Genomic DNA, 8,575 nt, shown 5'->3' on the forward strand with positions numbered 1-8,575 from the left:
ATGTTAATATTTTTTTAAGTACTTTTATGATTTACGATTGAATGTTTTATTTGAAATAATAAATACAAAATCGGAAAAGACTAAATTTTACATTACTGACGATATTTCTCGATGTATTTCGCAGTTAGTTTAGATATATTTTGATAAATTTCCATGTTGTTAATAAAAATTATCTAATCAATATAAATACAGTGATATATATTGAACGCTTGGCAATGTAAAAAATAAAAAAAACAAGAAAAACATAAATATTTACGGATAAAATAAAATTCCTCTCTCTCCCTACTTCTTACTGCCTCCAGATATCCGATATAAAACTGACATGAGTTTGTACACTCTTGAATATAAATTCAATCAGTAAGAGCAAGCTTTTATTTCGCATTTGGAATTAGTTATATAAAATCATGTGGTATTTCACTCTGCTATTGCTCGGTAAATACACGTCACTTATGTAACTAAAAATAAATTTTAAGAAAACTTTATTTAATTTTGATCTTAATTATTTCATTGAAAATGTATCGAGAAATATATTTTACAACATAAAATTATCTCTGTTCTGTTTCATGGCATATCTGCATATTTATCAAAATATAGAAAAAAATCAATATAATTTTTTTAAACAAAACATAAAAAAATTTTGAAATAATTATAACTAAATACAGATGTCAAATTCGGCTAAGTGTAAGTAATATAATGATTCTGTTTTTCAGTTGGAGTAGTAATCGCAGCTTCTGAACACAAATATGCTTGGAAAACAGGAAACCAGTATCAATATCTTGTACGGAGCCGAACATTGTCGAGTTTCAATAAATTAAATAATCAGTCTTCTGGAAACTTAATAAAAGCTATGCTCACCATCCAAGCGAGGTCCGCGGACAAGCTACAGGCAATGTTAACGACACCGCAGTTTGCTCGGATACATATGCAATTGCCAGAAGGTTTTGACTCACAAATACCCGATCAACAGCTGTACTATCAAGAGCTCCCCTTGTCCGGAAAGCCTTTCGAGATCGTAATAAAACAAGGTATAATCCGAGATTTGTTGGTAGATAAGAACGTGCCTACTTGGGAACTGAATTTACTGAAGGGTATCGTAAGTCAGCTGCAGATTGTAGTGCAAGGCGAAAACGCGTTGAATGATCACAATACTCAACAGCCGAGGGATGGACAATACTTTATTTCATATAAGGTCATAGAAGACACCGTCGGTGGCGAGTGTGAAGTTCTCTACGATATTTCGCCATTATCCGCAGACAATCTCTACAACTCACCGGAACTAGCACCTTTGATGAATGACAATCATAACAAAGATAAATTTCTTATCGATATCAGGAAAACGAAGAATTACAACAATTGCAAGCAGCAAAGGAGTTATTATTTTGGTCTCGGTGACAGCATGAGCTTGACACAAAGATCCAATAAAGACAGATTGACAACAGTGAGTTCAATTTCAATTAATGTGCTAAAACATAATTTTAAATTTAAATAAATATTTTTCACAATATTGTAATTTAAATATTTACACGCTTCTATGCACGTTGTAGAACGCAACAATAAAGAAAATGATAGAACGATAATAATATATTTATTACAGAAATCGTCGGACAGTCGCATCGTTATCTCTGGTGATCTTAAGCGTTTCACTATCCAATCCTCCGTGACGACGAATAACATATTCGTCAAATCTGAGAACTCTATTAATTCTTTCATCGGCACTGTCTACAGCAAAATAAATCTGACTTTAGAAAATATGAATAAAATATCCAAAAAATTGTCAATAAATAGTAACCTCCTATCAACCGGAAACCTTTTATATACATACAACAATCCGCTAACTGAAATAGAACAAGGCAAGCAACAAGAAACCGTCAGCAGAAATTCTCAGCATATTCAGTCGTCCGAGCGCAGTAGCAGTTCTAGTGAACAAAATCAATCTCAAGGCAGAAGCTGGCGAAAACAAAGTGACGGTAGCAACAGAAGCAATTCAAACTTACAACTTTTAATAAGTTTAAATGAGGCTCCGAAGTCGACGACGCCTCTTAGCCTTGCTTTTCAAGACAACCAGGAATCGCTGAACTTCGTGGAAGAAGCTCAAAAACAGCCCCGTGAAATAGTCGACAAACTCCAGCAATCCAATACTATGGAAAATCTAGATACGTTGGAGATGTTCATAAATTTTGTAAACTTGCTGCGTGATATGAATGATACTCAAATCGCTGAAGTTGAACAGGGCGTGCTAAGTAACGTACCTCACAATTTGCAATCAAGCGAAAATACCTTTGTGGAAAATGATGTCTGGAGTATACTTCGTGATGGCGTTGCGCAAGCCGGAACTGGACCCGCTTTACTCACTATCATAAAATGGATACAAAAAGGAAAATTGGACGGCATAGAAGCGGCGCGTGTGATATCAAAAATTCCTAAAGTTGTTCGTATACCTTCAGAGAACTACATCAAAGCAGTTTTCGTGAGTATTTGCATGCAACATTATAATTAAACTCGCAGGTTTAATTTTTACTTATTTCAAAAATATTTGAACCGGCATTATAAATTGTCCTTCTACGCTAAACATAATTTTATCTTTGTGCAGAATAATTTAGTTGCCGATCAGAAAGTGCAGCAACAGGAATTTGTGAACAAAATCGCACCCATTGCATTTTCGGAATTAGTCCGCAACGTCCAAGTCGACAAGAGGCATTCCCAAAATGCATATCCGGTATACAATTTCGGTAAACTAAATCCCGAGAGTGATAAAGACGTAACTGAAAATTATATACCTTTTATGGAAAAACAATTAGAAAAATGCATCCAAAATGGTGATAATGCGCTAGCGCAGGCATATATTGTAGCTTTGGGTAATTTCGGTCATTCGAAGGTCTTGGGAGTCTTTGAGCCATTTTTGGAAGGCCGACAGAATGTGTCGACGTATCTACGTACGTTGATGGTTTCGTCACTGCGCAGTTTAGTCAGACGCTCACCGGCAGTCGTTGCACCAGTGCTCTACAAAATCTACTTGAACGATGAAGAGTCTCATGAGGTGCGTTGCGCCGCGGTTCATCTTTACATGTTAACAAATCCGCCTTTAGTCTCGATGCTACGTATGGCAAAGTACACCAATTTCGATAAGAGTAACGAAGTAAATGCTGCAGTCAAAAGCAGCATCATAAGTCTATCTAAAGTGGACCGACCAGAGTTTGATAGTGTATCTCTAAAAGCGCATTACGTTAGAAGATTTCTAACACCAAAGAAATTCTCTAAAACAAACTCTCGAGACATCTTTACAAAGACCACCATTGTGCAAACCACCGGCAGTGACGACTATAGTGTGCCGAAGAATGTGTATATAAATATGCAAAACGCTTTCGGTAACATAGCAAAATCCATAATTGAAGCGGAATACGGAGTATCGTCCGTTAAGCGTCTTATCGATATATTCGAAAAGCCAGAAGCACATCAAGAAGGTGCGTGGCTTAACAATATTCGTCAATCACTTGGTATGCAAGCCAAAATAGCGGAACAACTGGAAGGAAACGTCAGGATTTCCACAATTTTCGGAACTGATTTTTATCCTTTCGATCAACAAAGCATTGAGAAATTTGCATTGTGTAAATATTTTATATTTCACTTCAAGATGCATTATTTTCAAAGATGTAATTTATTATTCATATTATGTTACAGATATAAAAAAAAATTTGGAGAAAGACCAACGCGTGCATATTAATCGTATGGACAGCTATGAGGAGTCAATAAGTTTTCCGACTGAAAGCGGCTTGCCGTTCACTTACAACATCGAAATGCCAATGTTGACAAGAATTCATATGAACAAAAGAAACGAGCAAGGCGATAAACCTAACAACAAATCAACAAACGGGATTATCAATGTACTAGTCGCCAATAAGGTGCAGACCAGATTTGGTGTTGTAGTATCTCACGTGCATCAGCATTGTATCGCTGGTGTTGATAGAAATTCGCTTGTGCATATACCAATAGAATATAACATAAACGTGGAATCTGAAAAACCTTCTCAAATTTATGAGCTGAAAATGCATGTAGACCCAAAAGTACAAAGTTCACCACTTAGACTAGCGCATCACAATGTTGTTCCCTTCACTGCACAATTAAGGATGATCGAACTTCAACCTGCCATCCGCAATGGCATGATACCAGTGCGGAATTCAAAGGAACAGAAAAAATCTTTAGTTCGCGTAGGCGATATAAATATTATTTCGGAAAGCGATAACATACAGGTAGAGCCAAATTTAAAAAGTATATTTAAGCGGTGGTTTTCATTCTTTGACAATTCTATCTTACACTACAGAAATATCGAAGTATTTAGCTTGAATCACTTAGGCATCCACGGAAAAGATGAAACAATTGTGACCGTCGCTTACGATGAATCAGAAACCCAAGGCGATAATAACGAGAAACATAAAAACGGATCACGGCCATCATGGGAAATACAAGACTCCCATACCGAATTATATGATAATTTATCGAATAGCGTAATAAGAAGAAGGCATCTCTTGAAGGAAGTTAGCAAAGGTATGAAGTCTGTCAAAGCCTACGTGTATGACGTATCTGCCGAAATTCCGTGGCTAGACAGTCGCCAAGTCTTAACTATCAGCGTAGGACACAGTAATGTAGAACGAAGATCTCAATTCATTATTTTTTGGAATAGTCAATCTGAAACTGGAGAAGTCATACATGAAACACAGATCACAGGAATGGTGCAATCTACGCAAAACGATTTTCTGAATTACGACAAAGCGGCTCATCAGTTGCCGCAAGACGACTTTACAATGAATATGCACGTTAGAAAGAATCATAAGAAAGCAAACAAAATTCAATTAAAGGGAAGGCTATTGCGAAGTGACAGACTGACGAAAACGATGATGAAATCCAAGACAGTTCAACAATGTGTGAATGAGATGCAGCTTGGCAGAAGGCTGCAAGCGTGCCAGAAGGCCATTGATTTGGCATTAAAGAAAAATCTTTTGCAGATGTCGATAAACATGGATTCTGACGATCACAACGAAATCGCTAATATGATTTTAGGCTATTTCAGTGAGATAATACCTAACGCAAACATAGAGTTAGCAAACTCGAGGAATTCTGATTTGAAAAACAAAATCAATGTGGAAGTGAAAATGTCACCCAGTTTCGAAAATGCACAGACCACTTTAGAAACTTCGCAAATAAATCTTAAATTCCAACTGCATGATTCCTCTGAAGATAAATTGTGGCAACAAAATGAAAATGAGGGCTTCGAGAATGAGGAAAAAGAAGGTAAGTTATAGATGTAAAAAAAATTGTTTAATATAAGAGTAAATCAAAATTCTAGAGATTTTGTATTTTTGATAATAGCAATGATTTAATTTTCCAACTAAAAAATATTCTTTGAAAAATTAGAAAATCGAGAAAAATTTACGAAAAGATATAATGATTGTCGAAAAATAAGCTATTGTTTACATTTTAATAGTAAATATTTAAATTTTAATAATGATTTTCGTTTCACATATTAATAGCACATCTGTATAAATTTAAAAATAAAATAATGAGATAGAAATTGCGCTGATTTTGTCGCTATCTACTGTCATTATAATTAAAAAAATTATTTATTGCATCATTATTAATTTTATCAATTTACTGTATTATAATTCATTGTCAATGAAAGTACAGTGTAACAATCACATGTATATTCTCCATATGTAATATAAATAAACTTACAGCATTTAAGAAAATTGCACAGTATAACATTTTTGAATTTTTCTGTGCAGCTTCATGCATTCTGAGCAAAAATGAAATTGTTACTTTTGACCAGAAGAGCTATCCCTTGCACATGGGCGGAATCTGGCACGTACTGATGATCCCTGATCACCTACAGATTCTTAAACATCCTGATATACAGCCACCTCTTTCAAAAATTATGAAAGTGAATGTTATGGCCCGAGAAATAAATAATCGCCTTCAGGTTCGCGTGTTGTTGGGTGAAAGAGAATATCGATTGCAACAATTAGGTGATCGTCTTCAAGTTCTGATTAACGGACAAGAAGTTAAGCTGTCGAAACAGAAAAGCCATCAAGACAAAGAGAAAAGAAAAACTGTCGCCGAATTATTTATTCAACCGGACGATTCATTGACGCTTAACTCAAAGAACCATGGAATCAATATTTTATATGATGGAAAACGTGTTCGACTTCAGGTGAGTAAATCAATAATCGATGATAAAAATTTTTAATCATATGCAATATGTAAAAAAAGTGTATAAATTATAACAAATTTGTCCTTAGGTAACTAAGAGTTACCGCAATGCGGTACGCGGTCTTTGCGGCAACTATGATAAGCAAGCCAACAACGATTTCCTCATTCCGCAAAATTGTATCCTGCAGAAACCGGAAGAATTCAGCGCTACTTTCGCTTTACTTGACAACGAGACCGAGGATAGTGACGTTCATAAAATTATTGCAAAGAATAGAAAAAAGGCGAATCGTGCCAGTTGCACTCTGTCAACTCCTCGTCAGACTAATGTGATCAACGACAGAGAAGTGGGAAGAGAGTTAGAAAAACAAACGTGGGGTTATCATCAGAACAGCAATCAAAATAAAAAGAATCAAGGAAACGCCCGCTTTGTCTACCGCACGAAAGTCGACGAAAGTGATTAAGAGATCTGCTTTTCTGTCAGACCTTTGTCAGCATGCCCCGAGAATAACAAGCCTACGAAAACAAAAAAGAAGAATGTTGCAATGCACTGCATGCCGAAAAATGATGCCGCCCAAGAAATGAAGAAGCAAATCCAACAAGGAGCTAATCCGGATTTGTCTCTCAAATCTATCAGCAAGGAGCAGGCCTTCGAAGTTCCTACTGCTTGCCAGGCTACTAACTTTGACTGACGCGGCTGATATGTGTACAGAATATGTATAGTTCATTGATTCTATTAATAATGTTGTATTTTAAAATAAGCTATAAATATACTCTTCTTGTAATTGCAGAAATAAATGAGGATAAATAAAATTTAACTTTCTCAATATAATTATTAATGTTTTTCTTGAGTTGAAGCTTGATCTCCTATCATTCTTTTTTACAACCGAATAAAAATCTGTTTTAATAATACAAGTGCTTGAAAAAATGTGCATTCTTTGCTTTCTTTCTTTTTTTTTATATAAGTATTATATAATTATATATAAAACAAGAGCATATTAATAATGGAATATACTTATATCCGTGTAAATTAATAAAAAATAATTTTTTTATTAGTGAATAGATGCAATTTGTTTTATTGCTATTTATAGGTTTGTTCGCATGCTCCAATACGCTGCAATCTGTAGCATACGTAACGTAATACTATAGATTGGAGCATATTGGAGTATGTTGAGTCATGCGACGCGAAGAAACCTTATATATATCTTTTGTTTCTTGCTAAAAGTAAATGTTTGCATTACATCCGCAAATATATTTAGTTATAAACGGTTATTATGTTTTACACTTTTGGTTTAGAATCATGGTTTAGAATTTGGTCGTACTCTGTTATGTTTGAATATTCGCACATAACAATTCAAAATTATGTTTGGCAGACTATGTTTGGTAATTTTAAACAGTTAAATACTTCATTTAACTATGTTTGGTAATTTTAAACAGTGGCGTGTGTAAAAGATGAAATGTAAAGTTACAATATCAACAATAGTTTATATAATAAGTAAATTATAGATTGATATTTTTCACTAACAATTATCGCACAAGTATTTAGACACAATGTGTTTGATTAAAGAAGTTTTAAACCTAAAAAGTTTTAAACCAGATGCATAAGGCATTGTCGACGTCTAATGTACTTGTTTTTCATAGATATTCTTATTTATTAATATCACAAATTAAAACAAAATAAGTAAAATGGTTATTGATGACGTGATAGCTTTTTTATGATCATTATGCAAATGGTCTTCAGATATGAGCAAAATTCAGCATTAGCAGAATATTATCAATGACCTGTCGAGTATCTATGTACAACTTATCTATTCGATTAAACAGCAAATGTATTAGGTATACAAAAACAATTATGAAAAAATGCACTGTTTCTAAGCACTATGATAAGACTTACATAAGATTCTAGTGGAACATAAAATAGTTAAATTAAAAATCTTAAATTTTTTATGCTAAATATACATACTTTGCTTTAGTAAGTATAGTGTTCAATAAAAAACATTTATATAAATTTTAAAATTAAGTTATTATCTAATTATTCAATTTAGGTGAAGGTAAAAATTATTTTTTTTATAGTTAGGTAATATACTTATTCAATATACTTATTCAATATAATTTATAATACACGAAAGTAAATATTGTGAATGTATGTATTAGACAACTATTATCCTAACAAGCAAATTTTACTGGATTTAGAAGCCGCTTTCTTGTATTAATTAATATTTGCATCAATAGGATTACAAATAATAATTCTGAAAGATGTAGTATTAAATAAAGTGCGCATTAATTGTATCAATTATATGTGCATCAATTTAGAAATTGTATACACGTAAAATCATAGAAATTTTTGTATCACATCATCAATAACCATTTTAATTAT

At 33.7% G+C, this 8,575-nt stretch overlaps 1 pseudogene; it reads left to right on the plus strand.

Moving 5' to 3' along the window:
• Nucleotides 1-327: 327 nt before the first annotated feature.
• On the plus strand, nucleotides 328-7,030 carry LOC105671912 (vitellogenin-like; annotated as a pseudogene).
• Nucleotides 7,031-8,575: the final 1,545 nt, after the last annotated feature.

This window comes from Linepithema humile, chromosome 4 (assembly GCF_040581485.1).
Source record: "Linepithema humile isolate Giens D197 chromosome 4, Lhum_UNIL_v1.0, whole genome shotgun sequence".
NCBI lineage: Eukaryota > Metazoa > Arthropoda > Insecta > Hymenoptera > Formicidae > Linepithema > Linepithema humile.